At 35.7% G+C, this 21,415-nt stretch overlaps 1 pseudogene; it reads right to left on the bottom strand.

Annotated features, from left to right (window-relative positions):
- Positions 1 to 8,592: 8,592 nt before the first annotated feature.
- On the bottom strand, positions 8,593 to 8,711 carry LOC118605951 (annotated as a pseudogene).
- Positions 8,712 to 21,415: the final 12,704 nt, after the last annotated feature.

The raw sequence follows: 21,415 nt of genomic DNA on the forward strand, positions 1-21,415 counted from the left end.
TAAAAGGAGTGAATAGAAAAGATTTTTTTTTCTCTCCAAAATGGCTAAAAGAGTCCATTTCATCTCCAGTGGAGCCAATCAAGAATAATGGGAGCGTTAGTACAGCCCCAAACAAGGAAGCAGAGCAGCACAGGAGAAAACCTCAGGGGATCCACACACACCCCTGGGAGGCGGGCAGGAGCGAGAGGGCCTAAGGGCCAGAGGAGGATTCCACGGAGCTGTTAAAAACTACTATCAGAAGAAAAACAGTCTTCTTTTGATCTTACGGTTTATATTCAAAGGGGTACAGTTTCAGCTATTGAAAATCTTGATATTTCTGGTTTTGTTTTTTTTTTGCCAAAAATATTCATGGAAAACTGTTACCCTAATTACACACCTGGGTTTTGCACTGTTCTTTTACATCCTTGATGAGAAATGACTAGTGTTACCTCACAGTGATACTGTGAAATTTTAATTGTCACCAAAATATTCAGATATAGTGCCTGTTACACAATAAGTGCTCAGTATTTAGAAGCTTCAAGTAGATCTTGATTATGTCTTCCAAAAAGCAGAACGGGCAATCATTTATGCCCAGTTCTTGATAAGATATTCTAAGGGCTTTAAACAGTAATGGGAAGATGGATTCTTCCTAGTATCTCATGGAAAAATAAAGTGAGGTATAGCCGAAAATGAAATTTTAACTTGCAATAAAGTATTATTTGACATTTAACAATATATAAGTAAAACAGGGTAATTTTCCCTGATTCTGTTGGTGCAATGAAGCCATGTGTGGGAAGCTATAGGCATGGAAGGTAAATGTACTGTATACTTGAAACAAATAAAAAAAAATAATAAAATAAAATAAATAAAAATAAAATAAAATAAAATAAAATAAAATAAAACAAAAACACAAAGACTCAGACGAGAATTACAAGGCCACTTATTATCAGCAAAATAAACTTTGGCGAATGGCTTAACTTCCCTGAGCCTGTTTCCTCATCTGTAATATTTTCTGAAAATTAGTGAGAGAATGCCTCCTCATAATGGGCACTTAATAATTATTAAATGGCTGAAAAAAAATAAATGCATTAATAAATGCACGTAGAGAATTCCAGATCTTCCTCCCCAAACTGCTCCACCCATAGCCTTTTCCATCTCAGTTGATAACCATTCTATTATCAACTTGTCACAGTTCACGTCAGATCTGTCAGGAAACAAGAATCTACCTGGAACTTGACCTCTTTTCACCATCTTTTTCACCCCACAGATAACTATAGGGACATAATTATCACCTACTCTGAGACATTTCTGGGAATTCTGTAATAGCGTACTAATAGATTTTCCTACTTCTACCTTTACCATTCTACAGTCTAATTTCAGAATGGTTATTTCAAAATAGATTCTCTTCTGTTTAAAACCTTATTTTAATCAGAATAAAAGCCAAAATTCTTCCAGTGATCTACAAACTCTGTAGATCTAGCTCCCTGCTCTTTCACTAACCTCATCTCCTGGCCTCCCCCGTCCTCACTTGGCTTCTGTCACAGTGGCCTCTGCTGCTTTTAGAACTTTCTGGGCATGCCTCTGTCCCAAGGCCTTTGCACTGGCTGTCCCTCTGCCTGGACCGTTCTTCCCCTAGCTTTACACTTGCAACTCCCTCACCATCACCCCTTAAGTCTTTGTTTATATCCGACTTTCTCAATGATGCTTGCACTGAGCATAGCATTTAATTCTGCGGCCAATTCCTACCCCACATTTCCCATTTCCTTACTCTGCTTTACTTGTTCTTCCTCCATTTAAAATAGCCTTATCACTAAACCATATACTATTTGGCTTATTCATTATGTTTATTGTTTGTTGTCTGTCTCCCCCTGCTACAGTGCAAGTTTTTTGAGGGTTTTGTTTACTGATTCACTCTAAGAGTCCGAATATAGGATGTGCTCAAAAAAAAAATTTGTTGAATACTTTTATTATTATTATCATGTTATAGTCACATACAATTATCTCCTATACTATCCTTTTATCTTCTTAAAAGACACTAGTAACAAAAGGATGTGACTGAGGCACAGAACAATTACTGGCACCAGAAGTTCTCTCCATAGGGGATAGAGATGAACTTTCTTCTCCCTGGCATGTGAGAATCACGCACTTGTCTTCTGATGTATATCTCCTGGGCTTTAAAAATAGTGCCAATCAACAAGCCAGGGAGAATCCAGCTAATGGAATCAAATCACATACCAATATCAAAGTCATCTCCAGGAAAAGAAAATGGAGCAAAATATCAATTTTTTGGCATCAAGGGCAAAATCTAATAAAAACCAGTGTAAACCTGAAGGCAAAATAAAAACTAGAACAACTCTAATTTTTTTTTCTCCAAGTTAAAAGACATTTTATAGTATTCCTTTCCACAGACACTGATAATATGCATACTGGATGGAGACAAGAGTGCAAAGATCTCCTTGTGGGCCCCCAAATTTCCCAGGGATGAGAATTATCCAAGCATTTTGTTTCTAATGATCCTGTGATCGAAAGAGTGACAGCCAACACAGGCTCTTCGATCAGACTCCCTGGATTCCCTGTGTGACTCAGAAATCACAGTTTTCACTGTTTCTGGTCATATGGGATAGGGTTCTTCTAAGGATAAAATTAGATAACGCTCATGAAGCTCTTATCACAGTGCTTGTCACATAGCAAAATTTCAGTGCTAGCCTGTGTAATGCTCTCTCATGTTTTATAAAGGCAAGGCTCAGACTCTTAAGGAACATACTGTTAGTACAGTGCGTTCTTTGGTTGCAGAGAGCCATTCTGCAATGGAAGTGGCAAGGAGAGTGTGCTGTAAGATACGACAGCCTTGGGACAGATGATGAATCTTTACATGGACATAAAGATAAAGTAGAACTGGATCTTCCCATGCCTCTAGATTGCCTAGACACACTGGGTCTCTTCATAAATTAAATGAGGATAACAGTGGAGATAATACATACGAGGGCAGTGCGTGGCACATAGAAAATGTTTAATAAATGACTTATTTTTATTACTATAATCATGTCCACTAAAAGAATATGTCCTGTGACCCTCTTCCCTCCTGTTCCTAAACACAGATCTCCCTTTTTCCTCTGTTTACCACCTTGTGAGTTGTTGCAGAGTCACTACTTCTTCTGATTCATTGCCAGCTGGGTTGAATTTCAGCTATTTGCTTTTCTTCTCGGCCCCTTCAGCAATGCTAATGCTGCTGGCAGATCCCCCAGCTCTTACCCCAAATCCAATCTTCACTCCACTGTCCACTCAGAGGACATTCCTACTCTTAATTCCAGATCTTCCTTTCAAGGCGATCCCAGGTGTCTAGAAGCATGGGATACCAGGTTCGACTTGACCTTTAAGTCCATGTAAAGATTCGTCATCAGTATCTCCAGCAAAAGTGTTATATTTGCCTGCCCAACATCCATTTCTCTTTCTTTTGGTAAAAGGGTGCAAGCACACCACTTTGCTTTGCGAAGCCACCTTTCCTTCACGCCTGGGCTTGTGATGTAGGTGGGCTTTTCTCCACCCCCTGTTCAAGGTGGGGATATGTGGTCACTTTAATATCCACCCAAGAGAAAAGCTTGAGAAGAGAGCAAAGCTAATAGATACAGAGCTGAGAGATAGAGAGAGCAAGGGCCAGTCTCAATGACTGTTTGAGGCCCTAGATGAAGCCATGCCTGGAGCTGAACCACCCTTCAGTTTGTCAGTTATGTCAGTCAATACGTTCCTTGAATGCTTAATACGTTTAATTGGGGTTTCTTCCATTTGCAACTGAATCTTAATTCTCCATCTATGTGCGATTTTTCGTTTGCTGTGATATTTATGTTTTTATGGGATCACAGGCCCCTTTGAAAATCTGATGGAAGCTGTGAACCTATCCTAACTCAAAAGGTACACAATACAGAAACACAGATGTTGCGAATATTTGCATGTTGTTTAGAACTACCTGGAAACCCAGATGTAGACTCTCATCTCAGTAGGTGTGCAGGGAAAAGAAAATAACATAATATAGCTTTTGAGAGAGAGATACTTATTTCTAAATTATTGGGCACTGGATGGGTTGAGATAGATTGTTTGGAGGGTGGGTGTGGTTAATCCTTTTATAAAATCTCTAAAAGCTGTGTACTTGAATCAAAAATAGAAAAGAGAAACAGAGAAAGCTCTGAGATTGCAATCTGTTCTGCAATGGGTCAATTAAAATATGTAAAAACAAAATCAGATGCAAAATGAAATTGCAGTTTTTCTGTTATTCTTGCTTTCATTTAATTTTTATGGAAAATCTCTAACACGTACAAAATAGATAAATGGATATATGAACCCTCCTATATGCATTATCAAATCATGACCAATATTTTTTCACCTATATCATTACCCACTTTCTTCCTCCTGCTTTTTTACTATTTATTTTCTAATCGAGGTGAAATTCTCATAGCATAAAATTAATCATTTTAAAGGGAACAATTCAGCGGCATTTAGTACATTCATAATGTTATGGAACCACCATCTGTATCTAGTTCTAAAACACTTTCATCACCCCCAGAGTAAATCCTGTACCCACTGAGCAGTTGCGCCCATCCCCACTTGTCCTAGCTCCTGGCAACCACTAATCTGTGTTCTGTCTCTTTGGATTTACCTATTCTGCATATTTCATAAGAATGGAATCATGCAGTATGTGACCTTTTACGCCTGTCTTCTTTCACTTAGCATGTTTTCAAGGTTTATTCATATTTATGGCTGAATAATATTCTATTGTATGGATATATCACAATTTGTTTATCCATTCATCATTTATTAACATTTGAACTGTTTCTACATTTTGACTATTGTAATATTGCTGTCATGAACATGTGTGTACTTGTACTTGTTTGAACATCTGTTTTCAATTCTTTTGAGTTCTCTGAGTACATACCCTGGAGTGGTATTGCTGGGTTATATGGTAATTCAATGTTTAAGTTTCTGAGGAATTACAAAACTGTTTTCCAAAGTGGATGAACCATTTTACATTTCCATTAAAATGTATGAGGATTCCTCCAATTTCTCCACATCCTCAACAACATTTGTTATTTTCTAATTTTTTTTTTTTTTATCGTAGCTGTCCTAGTGGGTATGAAGTGGTACCGCATGATTTTGATTTGTATTTCCCTAATGATTAACAATGTTGAGCCTCTTTTCATGTTTGCCATTTGTGCACCTTCTTCAGAGAACCATCTATTCAAGCCCTTTGTTCATTTTTAAATTAGGTTGTTTGCATTTTTGTTGTTCAATTGTAAGTCTTCTTTATATAGTCTGAGTCCTAGAACCTTAACAGATATATGATTTGCAAACACTTTCTCCTATTCTTTAGGTTGTCTTTTCACTTTATTGATAATTCCCCCATTGCAAAAAAAAAAAAAAAAAAAAAAAAAAAATTTATAAAGCCCTATGTAACTATTTTGAATATATCTTATACAATATTAATATAATATTCACACATTTATAAGGATGTAGATCCTGGTACCCTGAAATTTTTTTGTTCCTTGTGGTTTCTCTGACATACCTAAGAATTTGTTGTCAAATCCAATTAAAAAAAACATTGTTTTCTTTTTCTTGTAGTCTTATGGAATAGGTTTTTAATTAGTTATTCCTCACTCTTCAATGAGTTTTGTGCTCCTCTCAAGTTTTAAACCCTGAGTTAAATGGTAAAGATAGACAGATAGCCTCAAGATTTTCCCAGTCTAGAGAGAAAAGCCAGGGAGCCAATCTAAACCAAGAAATATTCTAACATTTAATGCCCCTCTTTAATTCCCTCCCCCCACCCCTGACCTATGGATGTTGCCATTTCCCCTTAAGAAGGGGATCTCTGAAGGCAGGGCGTCTCCTCCCACATGCTCCCAGCGTGCACCCAGGACCTGGTATACCCGGGGTATGGACCTGGCTCCACCTGGGGTGGGAACCCAGGACCTTTTGTGTGTGAAGCAGATGTGCTAACCACTACACTATGGAGCCACTCCGAAATATTCTAACATATAGACCCTGGTATCCTGAAATTTTCACCCTGGACCTTTGGAGTCTCTAACTGTATGGTAATTCTTTGTTGGCATCCTTTGATCATTGTCCACCCTTCCTTTCCCTTCTCTGTGCTCTGGGGGCTAAGCTTTATAGATTACATGCAACACCTGGGATATTTTGTCTTCTGGATTCCACTTGGGTTTGACCAATGAGAGAAAATGACGGAATATCAGAGATGGGATGGAGATATTCTCCCCTCGTGCTCTCCTTCTGCGTCAGCACTGCTTTATGACAGTGGCCGTATCCCTAATGACCAAAACTCCTCTGGGTGCCCTGCCTTCCACACTCCAGATCTCATATGGCACTGATAATTTTATTTCCTTTATCTGCCTCTCCAGGCCTACAGATGGAAATAGAAATGGGTGATAAATCTAAGCACAGTGTGATTTTTATCTATAACGCAGGCAAAACAAAGTTGGTGATATCCAGAAGCCTAACCATAATTTTTGACATGGTTTCTATGGGAACTGATGGTCTGGATCTCGAACAACAAACATTACAGGTAAGCTTCTGGAGGGGAATCTTTTTGTTGTTCCAGAATTCTGTTATTTGCTTCTCTGCCTTCCTTTCTCTCTTAGCAGCTGGCAAAAAGGAGTACACTGCACCTTCTTCAACATGAAGTTGACTTCGGATAATGAGCTTGAAATACGTCATGATTTTTATGGCATTTTAGAAGAAACTATAGTTAGCATAGCTGTTAACTTTGGGACATTAACTTGTACTAAAATTAACAGAACTAGAAGGAAACATGATAAATCTCTCTAAAATTTGGGAGTATGGCAAACTTTTCTATGAATTAAAAATCTATGAGCCATAAAATAAAAATGATACGTCAAACTATGTAAATGTTTAAACTTCCGCATGGAAAATAAAACAGTGCAAGTAAAGGGGGGGAAGACTATAACAAACTGGGTGGCAGGAATGACTGCGATTTACACCATAAAGAATTAATCTCTCTAATATATAAAAAGCTGCTAAAAATCAAGAAACAAAGAACGATCTGACAAAAAAGTGAAGAGACATGAACAGTTCATAAAAAAGATGTTCCACCTCATTAATAACAAGAAATGAAAATTCAAATCCATTAAAATGCCATTTTTTTTTACCAAAGAGATCAGCAGAAATTCATAATCATAACAGTGCACTATTTTGGAAATGTGGTCGATTGTTTGCAACAATGGCCATAGTTATTCTGCTCCCTATAGCTACACCTCTTTGCAATGTGACTCCCAGCAAGATGTGAAGCCCATTCCCCTAATGTTAGTTGTATTTATGACTGAATTTGACAAATAGAATATAAAAGTGCCATCATGTCAGGTCTGTTCTAGGCCTCAAATAGTTTTACATGCTTCCACTTGTTCTCTTCGAACTCTTCCCAGCCATCACGTCGACATGCCTGACCTAGCTTTTTAGGGGAGAGACACTTGGCCTAGTCACCACCCTTCGATCCAAATAACAGCCAACCCACTTCAGAAGCTGACCTACCATTGACTTCAGATCTGTAACAGAGCCCAGCTCAGAACAGAACTGTGCAGTCAAGTCTCGTCTAAACTACCCACCCCCATAATTATAAATTAATTAAATAATAGTTGTCTTAAGCAATTCAGTTTTAGAGTGGTATCTTATGCAGCACAAGATACAGAAATAGGCACTCTCAGACTTATTAAGAGTATAAAGCTTCCCTATAAAAGAAAACCTGGTAAAATCAAACAAAATTACATTGCATTTATGCTTTGGCCAGCAATACCATTTCTAAGAACCAATACTAAAGGTATACTCACAAAAGAATGAAATAAATTTTGTATCAGGTTATTTGTTGTGACATTATTTATAATAACAAAAGATGGGAAACAACACAAATGTTCATCAAGAGAGAATTGGTTGAGTAAGTGATGGTAGAAAGATACATCGAAGTGTTATACAGTTGTAAAAAGAATGAAAAAGCTCTCTGTATTGACTTGGAGTGAATTCCAAGATAGCTAAGTGAAAAATGAGAGAGATAAAGTAGGCTGGATTTTGTTTATGAAAAGACAGGAAATAATGTGTATGCATATATGCTTCTGCTGGAAAAAAGAATCAATGAAAAGATAAATCAAAAATTAATAAAAATGGTTGCCTATAAGAGATGGAAGAGTTGTGCTGAAGGAAATAAGGAAGAAAATGAGAATGGTCTGAGACTATAATTTCATATAGTTTTTGCTCTTGAACCATGAAAATATTTTATATATTCAAAAAAATCCAAAGTAGTCAACAAAAAGATCATTAATACCACAGAGAGAATAATCATTTTGGATGCTTTTACAACACAGTTCTTGAACTGAACATACATAATGAGATATGTAAGAAGGACCAGCAGAACTGCAAAAAGATAAAATTCATTCGGTAGTTTTTATATAATCTAAAAAATGTTTTACAGTTGTAGGAAAATATAAATAAACACACATACATCCATATGTATATATGGAAGTTGTTAAGTCTAATAGTGGAGTATACGGATGATAATTTTTTTTTCTCTAATTCTCTGTATATTATTATTATTATTTTTTACACCTACAGCACCTGGTCTTCCTAGGTGGTCTCCCATCCAAGTACTAATCAGGCCTAATCCTGCTTAGCTTCCAAGATCAGACAGGATGGGGTATGTTCAGGGTAACATGGCTGTAGACTAAAATATTTTTAATAAAGATATATATAACAAAGATGTTATAAAGAGTGAAAAAAATAACAGGTTTGTCATCCAGTATTAATTAGACCATACCTTCTGCTAATTGTAAAATTCTACCTCTAAGGAGGTCATATAGTATAGTGGTATGGAATAAAATTTAGCTTAATACTAGTTCTATGACTTTGGATGAATAAGCTAAATTTCTGATATGTAGTTTCTCAATTTTACACTCTCTTCACAGGATTTATTAGAGTTAAATGAGATAGCACTATGTGCATAGCACGTGGTAAACATTCAATTAATTTTAGCTGTAATCATCATCATCCTCATCATTCTCCTGCCAAGTTCATCTTCCACTAGATGTGCTATTTCACATGTCAAATAGATAAATTAATCCTTCTGCCATTTACAAAGGTGGCTAAATTTAGCTCTGTCTAATTCTCCAGGCCAGTGTTTCTCAAATAGTATTCTGCATAAATCTAATTTTGGGAGATATTAATAAATACATCCCAAATCAGAATAATTCTATAACAAACAAATATTTCAAACAAAAAACTCAATGTTCAAATTAGTTTGGGAAAAGAGTACTCTGTGTCTCCTAAGAGGTTCACATTTCATATTAGTATATTAGAGGCTCTAAGAAGTCTGTGAACAAATCTGGACATTTCTGTTTATTTGCTTTGACTCAGTGTTTTCGAACTTACAGGCATGGAACCCCTTCTGCATTGCTTATTAAAATCATGAAAGAAAATTGGTTATGGGGATGGGGAGCACGGCATAGGGAATGAAGTTAGCGTTAATATGATGGCTAGGTGGAGGGCCAGGGAAGGGAGGAAGCAATTGGGGAGATCATTTTATGAATTATATAGATGTCTGACCAATGTACTGTATACCTGAAACTAATTCAAATAAATTATTTTAGAAAAAAAAAAAGTGTTCCATGAGCACCAATTTGAAAAATGGATCCCTATGAGCAACCGCATGAGGAACACAGAGTTAGTTACAAATGCAATATTCAGGGGGTCAATTCTCTGGGTGTTCGTTACCCACGCAGCTCTGGTAGCTGCGGTTCCTGGCATCCATTAAGCTGTATTCTGAGGCCAATTTTGGACTTGGACCTGTTGAACTGTTCATATTGTGCTCTCCTTTAATTTTTTTCTAACTTATGTCATATTTTTTGTTAATTTGTTATGTGTTTCATAAAAACAAATTTCAAAGTGCACAATACTATATTGTAAACTGCAGGCACAGTGTGGTATAGAGGATCTCTAAAAATTCTTCATCTTGCTTACCTGAAGCTTTATACCCATGAAACAACAACTTCCCATTTTCCTCTGCCTCCATCTCCTGGCAACCAACACTCTATTCTCCACTTCTATGTGTTTGACTATTTTAGATTTCTCATGTAAGTGGAATCACATGGTATTTGCCTGCCCTTCTGTGACTGGTTTATTTCACTTAGCATAGGTTCTCCAGGTTTACCCATGTTGTTCCAAATGGCAGAATTTTCTTCTTTTTTTTTTTATGACTGAGTAACATTCCACTGTATGTACACGCATATTCTTTATTTGTCTGTCAGTGAGCATTTAGGTTATTTCCATGCTCTTATTTTAGGTCAATATTCAAAACAGCTTCATTTCCTTTACTACTATGCTTATTTTATACATCTGTTTATTTGTTCATTCATTTTATCACCCTCTATCTGAATATCCATTATGAGCCATAACTATACCAACAGGTACTGATGGAAGTTATAAGGATGTACACTCTCCGGGCAATCTAGTCATTTTCACCCAATCGATACCCTATAAATATAATTTTATTCTAAATGTTATTTTTTCCTCCCCTAATGTAGAGAAAAAAATCAAAACTTATTCCAAGCCCAGAAATGACTTTAATATTGGAATATAATCAACAGTTGATTATCCTAGCAGAATAATCCATTCTTTTTTTTTTTCTTTTTTTTTTATGAGCAAGGTAGTTTGTTTTATGTTTATGTAACTGGGTCTGGAAATTTTTCACAATATGTAATACACATCCTAAGTGTACTGTTGAGCACAACAAAAGGACTCTACATCTCTTTGCTGAATTTCAAGCTCAAAAACAAACCCTTGAATGAGTCTGCTTTCAATGAACGAGCCATACTACCTCACAGTTCAAAAAAGAAGAAGGAAAGAGTTATTTTTAAGTCTTTCCTAACATTAAATAGTATTCTTCCACTGACATATGGTGTAGGTTATGGGGAAGATTAGGAACAGAATATTTGGGATTTAAATATCTAGGTAAACACCATATGTCACTCCAGAGAGGTTATTTCAACTTTCTGTATTTCTCAGGTTAGCCATTAAATGGATAAAATCTAAAATTACAGTGGTAAAAATTGCAGTTTCGACTGCATTTTTGTGGAAACATTTGCTACAATAGTGTAAATCTTCCATTGGTCTGACAATAATGATATTAGAGTAATAACAGAGTTATCCTGCAGTCAATCTAATTCTATTGGTACAGAGTTTCACTTATAGTAGCTACTTAATGAATTTTCTCTGAATGAAGCATTTCATTGGAAAAAGATTCTTGAATTTTAATTGAAATTTAAATGTATTATCCTAGAGTTAAAAGATGATAGCAAAGCTGGTTGTAAAATAAGATCATAATTGGTTTCAAGAGAGATAGCCTATCATTAGCCAAATGTTTCGTGTAATGTTGAAATGTAGAAACTCATCATCAAGCAATTTAATTTTTATCAAAATATAAAATATAATGTACATCAGGTACTCATGCCCTAAATGTTTGAATAATATGCATCTAACTTTCGTGGATCTTTATGAATATTATATCTTCAGAAAATAAGTTTTGCATAAATTGGAGATTTATCTGTTTTCCAATAAAGAGAGAGAATATTCAAGGTGTGGAAAGATTTGGGAGAAGAATTGATATAAAATTTGTAAAAGTGCTTCATCGAGAAAAAAATATTTTGAGTTTTCTGTGTCTAGGAATCCTCATTTCACTCCTGTAATAATTGTATAGTGTAAAAACCAGAGTAAAACATCTGTTCTGGTAGATAAAGCTTTGCTTGCAAACTGGGTCAGAAATACCTTAGCTTTCCTCAAGGGAAATGGCAGAAAAGAAAGGGATGTACCTCCACTGAAATCCTACTACATGCCACAGAGTGGACTGTTAAGTTTTACTCCTGTCCCTCTTAAAAAACACTTCTGTGCATATCTTGTATCTGAAATTATAAAGATAAATAACATGCCACTTTTTTTCTCTCCCTGGGGTCTTATTCTTAGCAATAAAACACATTAGTTTTTAAATGTTAGTGATACTATGATTTCTTTTGAAGTTGGTAGAATTTCCTGGACAGATTTCAAGCGACTAACAAGACATTGTGGGGAATTGGGCTAGGATATATTTTTGAGAAATGGTGAATTCCAATATAAATTGAATTTACAGTAAAACTTTTAAAGGTTCATTATAGTTCAAATGTCTATAGGCTATATCTAACAATCATCATACACTATGAAAAATACAGTCAGGAAAGATTATTAACTTCTCCCCAACTCCCATGTAGTGGACACAAATTAGAATGGCTGAATGTTTGACAAAATTTCCAAACCTGGGCTACAACCCCATATTCCAGCATTATTCCTGGTAATATACCCAAAGTCCTGGTTACTGGGAGGATGCTGGCTCAAGAGCATAAGATCATAGTATATTCCTCCTCTGTAGCCACTGTTATTGATCCAAGGTATGGGAGTGTGGCCTAAGCAAAGCCCATCAGAATACTTGATCAGAACTTTTCAAAATCAAACTAGGATTGAAAATTTTTTTCCTAAAAAGATAAGAACATGAAGCCATGGTCCCTGCTGTGTGGAGAACACCCATCTACAGTAGATAAAAAACTGATCTATGCAGAGATTAGCAGAGAAAGGAGAAAAAGAGGGGAGAGAGAGACAAGACAGAGAAATATTGATCAAGTCTTATTTATTCTTGATTTCAGTTCTTCCCTGTACGAACCTATGCTGACCCAAGTCATGTCTGATTTCTGTCATTTGCAATCTATAGCATCCTGTCTACTGTACTCAGCAGTTAAGACCTGGATGTCAATATCGGTTAAATCAAGTATAGATTTGAAGCGATTATATAGATTTTTCACAAAAATGTGGGACTTGATTAATTGTCCATATTAATTAAACTCACAGAAAAAGCAAACAAATCATTACCGTCACAACTAATTCTAAACAAATTCAAATCCTAACTCCCATTTTTAATCTATATATTTTTGTTTTTCCTATGTTTTCGATTATACTTATGTCAATCCTCCATACAATCTTTTCATTTAACAGTCTTTTGTTCACTCTGATCTATATATTTATTATTTGGCAATTAATAATAGCATAACAAATTAATTATATCTGATTAGCAGCTTGTATGATAAACATTAACTATGAGTTAGATATTTGCCAAGCTCATTTATGCCCTGTTTTGATTGTAACAATATTCTTCTAAATCAGCTATTATTATAATCCCATTTTAGAAATAAATTGAAGCACAGAAAAGTCGAACTACGTATTCAACGTTACACAGCTAGCAGATGTGAAGGAGCTGGGATTAAAACCCAACCAATTTGACTCCAAGCAAAGGAGGGCATATTCAAACATAAAACAGTGCTTGTAAAATTGATGAGTTTTGATGTTACAAAGTAGTGGAAAATTATATTTATATCAAATGAGGCAGGGAGAAGAATAAAGTATCCATTAGCATCATCTCCTAGCAGCAGTCAACTAAAAATCTCTCTCATCTCCTGCATGTTTCTTTATTTTCATAGTATCCCTAGCGCCTGGCATAATGTCTAGAACATAATACTCAATAAAAATTAAATGAATGGAAGAGTAGAATCATTAAATGAATAAATGAATAACTCCAGGGAAAAAAATGAGAATGGAGAACAAGGAGCATGTAAAGAAAGATCAATTAGAGGATCTATGAATTCTGTGAAAGACATTTCAGAAAATTAAAACCTTTCAAAATAATTCAGAATCAGATCGTACTTTATTCTCCCACTGATCCTCACCACTAGATGACTATTAGGTTATTTTCACTCTTTGGGATGCTGAAGAGCTTCAAGGATATCAGCAGTTCTTTAGCAAGGAATGACTATGTGAATGCAGGGTGCCCTTTTCAGTAGGGTATCTATTTTAGACACTGCTCTCTGACTTCCCAGCTATAAGCTTCTGAAGACCCGCTTGTTTCCTGCACATTTAATGAAGCCCACAGGCAAGTGGAAAAACAACATAAAAAGGAGGTCAGGCCAAGATCCTTTTTCTCCCCCTTTAGCATAGTGTGTTTTAATTGTGAGCTAAGAGATAAGTGAAAACCAAAGATGCAGAGTCCTTCTACATTTTCCTGTTTTAGCTTCTTTGCCAAGAGGACATGAGTGTTACACTGAGAATCGGTTCACCACCACTCTTTTCTCCTCTTCACTTGTCATTGTTGGGACCAGGGGCAGAGTATCTGGGGTTGGCAGGGAGGTGTGAATGGCACAGAAACTCTAGTTAATTACTAATTTCTCAAGTGCTGTCTTATTCTGAATTCCATCACAGAAGAGAATTACATGTAAGCTGAATCAACCATTGACTTCCCTGCCCTCCATAGATTGGTCTGATTAGAGCAAGTGATTTCGATTTCCTAGGTCAGAACTCACACTGGTGCCCTATGCTCTCAATCTACTCTGCAGATGTGTTTTGTTTTCCTGGTATTGACTTAAAAATTTTTGAGCTGACATGATAAAATTGAGAAGATTTCTTTTCCCCCACTAAGAAGAGGTATAAGGCAAAGATGTTTCCTCTCACCACTCCTTTCTACACTGTCCTGGAATTTCTGCTAACTCAATAAGACAATAAAACAAAAGGCATACAAATTGAGAAGAAAGAAATAACCCTGTCTTTGTCAGTAGATAACTGGATTGTCTATGTAGAAAATCTGAAACAACAATAACATAAAAATCTCCTGGAACAAATAAGAAATTAAAGCAAGCTTGCAACATATATGGTTCATACACAAAAGTTAATCGTGTTCCAATATGCTAGTAATGAAAAAGTAAAATATGAAATTAAAAACATAATAGCATTTACATTAGCATACAAAAATGAAATACTTAAGTATAAATGTAACAAAATATGTATGGAGGACTGACACTACCCCAACTTCAAGACTTACTATAAATCTACATTAATTAAGACAGTGTGGTATTGATAAAAATAACAGAAAAATAGATCAATGGAACAGAATAGAGTGCCCAGAAATAGATTCCAATAAATAAAGTCAACTGATCTCTGACAAAGAAACAAAAGAGGTAAATAGGAGAAAATATTCTCTTTATCAAATAGTGCTGGAACAACTGGACATCCACATGCAAAAAAATAAATGACTCTAGACACATTCTTCACAAAAATTAACTCAAAAAGATCACAGATTTAAATGTAAACACAAAACTATAAAAATTCTAGAAGATAATAAGAGAAAACCTAGATGACCTTGGGTATGGCAATGACTTTTTAGATGTAACACCAGAAGAATAATCCATGAAAGCAATACTTAAGCTGAACTTCATTAAAATTAAAAGCTTCTGCTCTGCGAAATGCCAAGTCAAGAGAATAAGAAGATAAGTCAGTAGAGGAGAAAATATTTGCAAAAGACACATCTGAAAAAAGACTGTTATCCAAGATATACAAAGAATTCCTAAAACTCAACAATAAGAAAACAAACAACTTGGCTTAAAAATGGCACTAAGAGCTAAATAAACATCTTAGCAAAGAAGTTATACAAATGGCAAATAAGCATATGCAAAAGCACTGCACATCATATTTCATCAGAAAAATGCAAATTAAAACAATGAGATACTGCTACACATCTATCAAAATGGCCAAAATCTGGAACACTGACAACACCAAATGCTAGCAAAGTATGGAGAAATGGAAACTGTCATTAATTGCTAGTGGGAATGTTAAATGGTGCAGTTACTTTGGAAGATAGTCTGGTGGTTTCTTAAAAAACTAAACATATTTTTACCATATGATCCAGCATCTTACTCCTTAGTACTTCCCCAAAGACTCTGAAAACTTATGTTTACATAAAAACCTGCACACAGATGTTTACAGCAGCTTTATTCATGATTGCCAAAATTTAGAAGCAAACGAGATGTCCTGCAGTAAGTGAATGGATAAATAAAATGTAATACATTCAGACAATTAAGTATTATTCAGCACTACAAGTAAATGAGCTATCAAGCCATAAAAAGACGTGGAAAAACCTTAAATGCATATTACTCGGTGAAAGAAGCCAATATGAAATATGACAGTCTGAAAAAGATAAAACTATGCAGTCAGTGAAAACAGGAGCAGTTGCCAGAGGTTAGGGAGAATGAAGGAATGAATAGGCAGAGCACGAGAGTATTTTTAGGGCAATTAAAATACTCTGTACAATACAATACCATAACAATGAATAAATGTCATCTTACATTTGTCCAAAATAATAGAATGTACAACGCCAAGAGTGAACTACAATGTAAACTATGGACTTTGGGTGATTATGATATGTTGATATATGTTCACCAATTCTAACGAATATACCACTCTTGTGGGTGAGGTCAGTAATGGGAGAGCTATGTGGGGGTGTGGGGAGGAGAGGAAGTGTTAGGAAATTTCTGTATCTTCCACTCAATTTTTCTGTGAGCCTAAAAATGCTCTAAAAATTATCTGAATTAAAAAAAAAATCCCAAAATTCTAATTCTCTTTTTAAAAAAATCAAGCATTTTTTCTCTTGAAAAAAGCCTACCAATACTTAGGCCATTCTCCCTACAAGGCAACAAACACCAGAAACTGAAAGGTGCCTGCTGCTCTCCCTGAGAAACTGGGCTCAGGGTCACTTGCCATTTGTTGTTGAGCTCACAAGACAGTTTCTCTCAGAACAGCAAAATCTCTATCAGAATAGAATAAAGGAGAGATTAAGGGGGAACTGGCTCCCTATGACTATACATCTTTACTCATGTGTTAACCTGCCGGCACCTACAGACTTCTGAGTTCATGAGCCTTAGATATTGATGGTAAAATGAGGCTATTCATAGAGAAAATATAGTATGCATGATATTGCTTATAATAGATAACATTTAAATGAGCATGTACTTTTTACTACTTCACACACCATGTATAATAAATACTATTATAATCTTCATTTTACAAGTGAGGAAAACAAAAGTTAGAAAAGACATTTAACTTTTCAAGGGCATACAGGCTGCTAGTAGTTGATTCAGGAATCAAATCTACTTTCTTTTGTTGTTTTTTTTTTTTTTTTTTTTTTTTTTTTTTACATTCAAGGGTATACTTTCAACTAATATATATACTAGGTCTGTAAAATACAAAATGTTCAACTTAATGAACTAGAAATTAGTGCTCTTTGTAATTTTATATTAATGATTCTTAAGATTATCTTTATTAGAATTTCTACAGAAATATTTAGAGTGACAGTTGTCTAAGCTCATCATACATGAAAAATATAAACGTAAGAACTTCATACTCAACGTTTCCAATATTACTTTTTTCCATAATTATATACTAATTTGGTTAATTTACTTTACTGTGATGTGTTTGATTGGGTTATCGACAACTTCAACCTGAATTCTAAGTGGCTTTATCCAGGCCTACCAGTTCTGGGATGTTGAGCTGTGGTTAGATTTCTTGGGCCAGTATCTAACAGCTGAGTCTGTGAACACTACATCCTTAGGCAACCAGCCAGAGAATGTGAAAATGCACATCTCTGTGTCATTTGGGATCCTAGAAAGAAACAGATGGTATACACAAATTGGATAACTGAAGGAGAATCATACATGTGAGCGGGGCGTTGGGAAAGAAACCACAAGATATCACATCACTACCTTTCCTCAGATGAAAGGGCAAGGTAAGGAGAAGTCACTAGAACCTGGAGGCAGAGAATGCTGAGTGGAAGGGGCCATTTGAAAGCACTACAGCTTTGGTTAAAGGAGACAGTCAAGCCATGGTGATATCACAGGGATGCATCCAGGGAAGTAAATACCAGTTCCCTGTCCTTCTTCAGGCCTCTAATCTCCTACCAGTTCTTGGCATAGACCTGAGGGAAAGAGCACCCGCTGATGTAACCTAGACAGGTAAGCTCTTTCGAGGCACAGAAAATGTGGGAAAGGGCAGAGGGTATATCTGGAGTGGAAATAGAAGATATTAAACACACCTATCCTGGCTAAAATGACTAGGATTTCCAGGCTAACAGACATATTTTCAAACATAAATCAGGGTAAACCATCAAGTAACCTGTTTTTAACTGGGTAAGATTTCAAAATAATGAAAAAGGGTCTCATAGAATTTTAAGAAGATGAATGAGGGAAGAGTTTATCCCACCCAGACTACCTGGATTTAGAGTCAGGGAAAGCTGGTCTCAGAGATCAATTGGGGCGCCATTGTTCCCAGAGGGAGAACGAATAGGTACTGGGCAGGGGGGAAAAAAAAAAAAAAGCCCACCATACTCACATTATCAAAAAATTCTTCAAAGCTGCTTGTCACATGTTCTAGCTCTGCCCCATGGAGTCATCTAGAGATGATTTACACCCCCTTTTACACAGATCTCTTCATGTACGAGAACACCCCTTGTACTCCTAAACCACACCAAATCTTCCCTAGTCAAAACACCAGCACTAGCCTTTATCTACTCTTCATGGAACATACTTCCTATACCTCACGTCATCCTGACACTCTCCTCTGTATTCCACGTAGTGTATCAATGGCCCTCTTTAAAAGTAGTGCCCAGAGAAAAATACCAAATGGGTACCTCACAGAAGAATAATAAAAGTCAATGTTTACTGGATACTTTCTATTTACTAAGAATTGTTCCAAGAATGTTATATATTTTAATATCTTTAATCCTTACATCTATCTTCTGGAGTAGGTACTATTATTATTACCATTTTATGATGCACAGAGAAGCTAAATAACTTGCCCTGGGTTATTCAGCTAATACACAGAATACTTTAAATTCAAACCCAAACAATTTTGCTTCCCAAGTTTGTACTGTGATCTCTTACAAGAACCAAAAGACACAGCAATGGTATATAACTATTTGATGGAAAGGTTTTCAACCACATTCATAAGCAAAGAAATCTTCCAACATAAGAGACCACTTTCAACTTTCAAATTGGTATGTTTTAATAATAATAACAGCTAAAATTAGTTGATGAGAAAAGCTAACTCTTCTGCTGCTAATGGAAATTGTGTGCTAATTCTGTAAAACAGTTTGGCATTATGCAACTAGTTGCAGAAACATATATTTTTAGAAAACATATAGCCTACAGATGTTTTCAAATCTATAATTATAATAATGTAAAATGCTATGAATAATAACAAATATCAAAAACAATCTAAACGCTAAGCAATTAGAGACTAGTTAAATACATTTTGAGACATACACCCAATGGAATACAAAGCAACTATTAAAAATGTTAATATGCAATGTTTAATAATACACAAATATGTTTACTTTATTTCATTGAATGAGCACCAAAAGAAGTAAAAAGTAAATTGAGAGAAATTGGAAAGAAGAGGAGAGGCTGATTATCTCTCATACAGATGTTTCACAGAATTAATTTACATGGCAAGCTCCCTTAACAATTCAATTCACAGAAATTTGACTTCCTCAAATCTTTCTAGGTGCATATCTATTATAGAGAGTTGGTATATCTGAACTAAGTGAGAGCTATCAGGGCCTGCACCCCACAATGGCGATGGCCATTATTTATCTGATTGTGTTACACGCTAGTGGATACCAGCATCGGTAATAAAGAAACATGCATTCTCTACCTTGCTTTAGCAGGTGTATGTGAGAGAAAATCTATGTTGGGTCTTCTATACCACTTTTGGGCAGAATTTCCAACTTCCTTATCTCTAATCCTTTTAGAAATAGATAGGTGGAGGCATAAAGAAAATTATTCCGGTCTATGAGATCATCTTCATTTTCTCACTCAATTTTGTTGAACTATAAAGTCTCAACTATATGTAAGGAGTCTTTTCCCCTCTGTTTTGTATTAGTCAGGCCATATAACTTGAAACACAATATTTTTGTATACAAAATAATACAACATTCATTGCGGAATATGTAAAAAAAAAATTAGGTTTTTTGAAAATATAAGAGGAGAAAATAATCCATAATCCTACCACTAGTAATAGCACTTTTAACATTCTGTGTATGTATTTCTAAAATTTTCCTTTGGATATTCATTTTTTTTTACATACATGAAATCACACCCTGCATCCTGTGCTATAACCCTTTTATACATCCTGAAATAACATAAACATCTTTGTCTATCATTGCATATCCTAGATCAGCATATTTACCATATATATGTGAATGTATTGTTAGAACGAAAAGTAAAGCTAAGCATTTGCAAGTGAAGAAAGCAAAAAGCAAGCCTCTTTTGATGCCTTTGGTATGTGCTAATATTACAGTTGCCACTAAAAGCAATACAGAATGAGAAATGAGAGAATAAGAAAGAGTCTAATATTTATAATTAACAAGACCTTGTACTAAGAACTTTCCATTCATGGACGCATCTCAGAAATAACCCCTTGAGGTAGGAATGTTTTTATCCCTTGTTTCCCACATGAAGAAATTGAGACTCTGAAAGGTTATGTGCCTTGCCCGAGGTCGTGTTGCTATAAAGCGGGAGTACAGGGACACTAACTCGGTATGTCAGATTCCAAAATTTTCATGCTATTTCCACTTTACCACTGCTTCCTGAAAATTCCTTACAAAGTTCATTTAATTTTTGAACTATTTGTTTGTTTGTTTGTTTACTATTTTCCAGCACTAGGTTAAGAACTGTGCATGCAAAACAAGCCAGGAAAGGTCCCCTCTTTTATTAAGTTTATGTGTCTTAGGATATGGGCAAGTAGACCATAAAGAGCTAATACCAACAAATGTGTCCTCCCACACAAACAGGAAATGAGGCCCAAATGTTGAGCTTTCTTAGAGGAGTCTCTGAGTCACATGGTTGTGTCTTGGAACCATAAGGCATCAGCTCAGTTCAGACTCCAGGACTTTCATCTGGAAAAGGCCTTAACCATTTTACCTTGTGATCTCTAGAACTTGGTACTGGTTCATAATATGCACCCCCCCCCCCAAAGGAGTTCAGATCATGAAAGGTTTTCTTTCCAAACCAATGGTCATGAGACTTTGAGAGCAAGAGATAGAAAAGCGCCATCGCCTCTATCGTCAAGGTATACTGTACGCTGCTTGGGAGCATGACTTCTGGCATTCAAAGGCTGCATGGGTTACTGAGAGGCCTTGGAAAAGCTATTGACCGAATTTGGGCTTTAATTTTTTTTTACTCTTTATAAAATAGGAATAATAATAGCACTTAACTTCACAAGTTACTATGAGGCTTAAATGAGTTAAAATAGGTAGAACACCTTAAACAGCGCCAGGTAGATAGTATGTGCTGTATAAATGCCATTACTACAACATCATTACATATGGCTCGCTGTACCTGGGACACAGGAGCACACAAGTACAATACTGAAGGTAAACATGTGCACTCTCACTGCAATTTAGACCATGTGGTACCACTTTCTATGACTATATGACATTAAGTATAGATCAACCTAGCTTATAGTCCCTACTCACGGT

This window comes from Rousettus aegyptiacus, unplaced genomic scaffold, assembly GCF_014176215.1.
Source record: "Rousettus aegyptiacus isolate mRouAeg1 unplaced genomic scaffold, mRouAeg1.p scaffold_m13_p_7, whole genome shotgun sequence".
NCBI classification, from domain to species: Eukaryota; Metazoa; Chordata; class Mammalia; order Chiroptera; family Pteropodidae; genus Rousettus; species Rousettus aegyptiacus.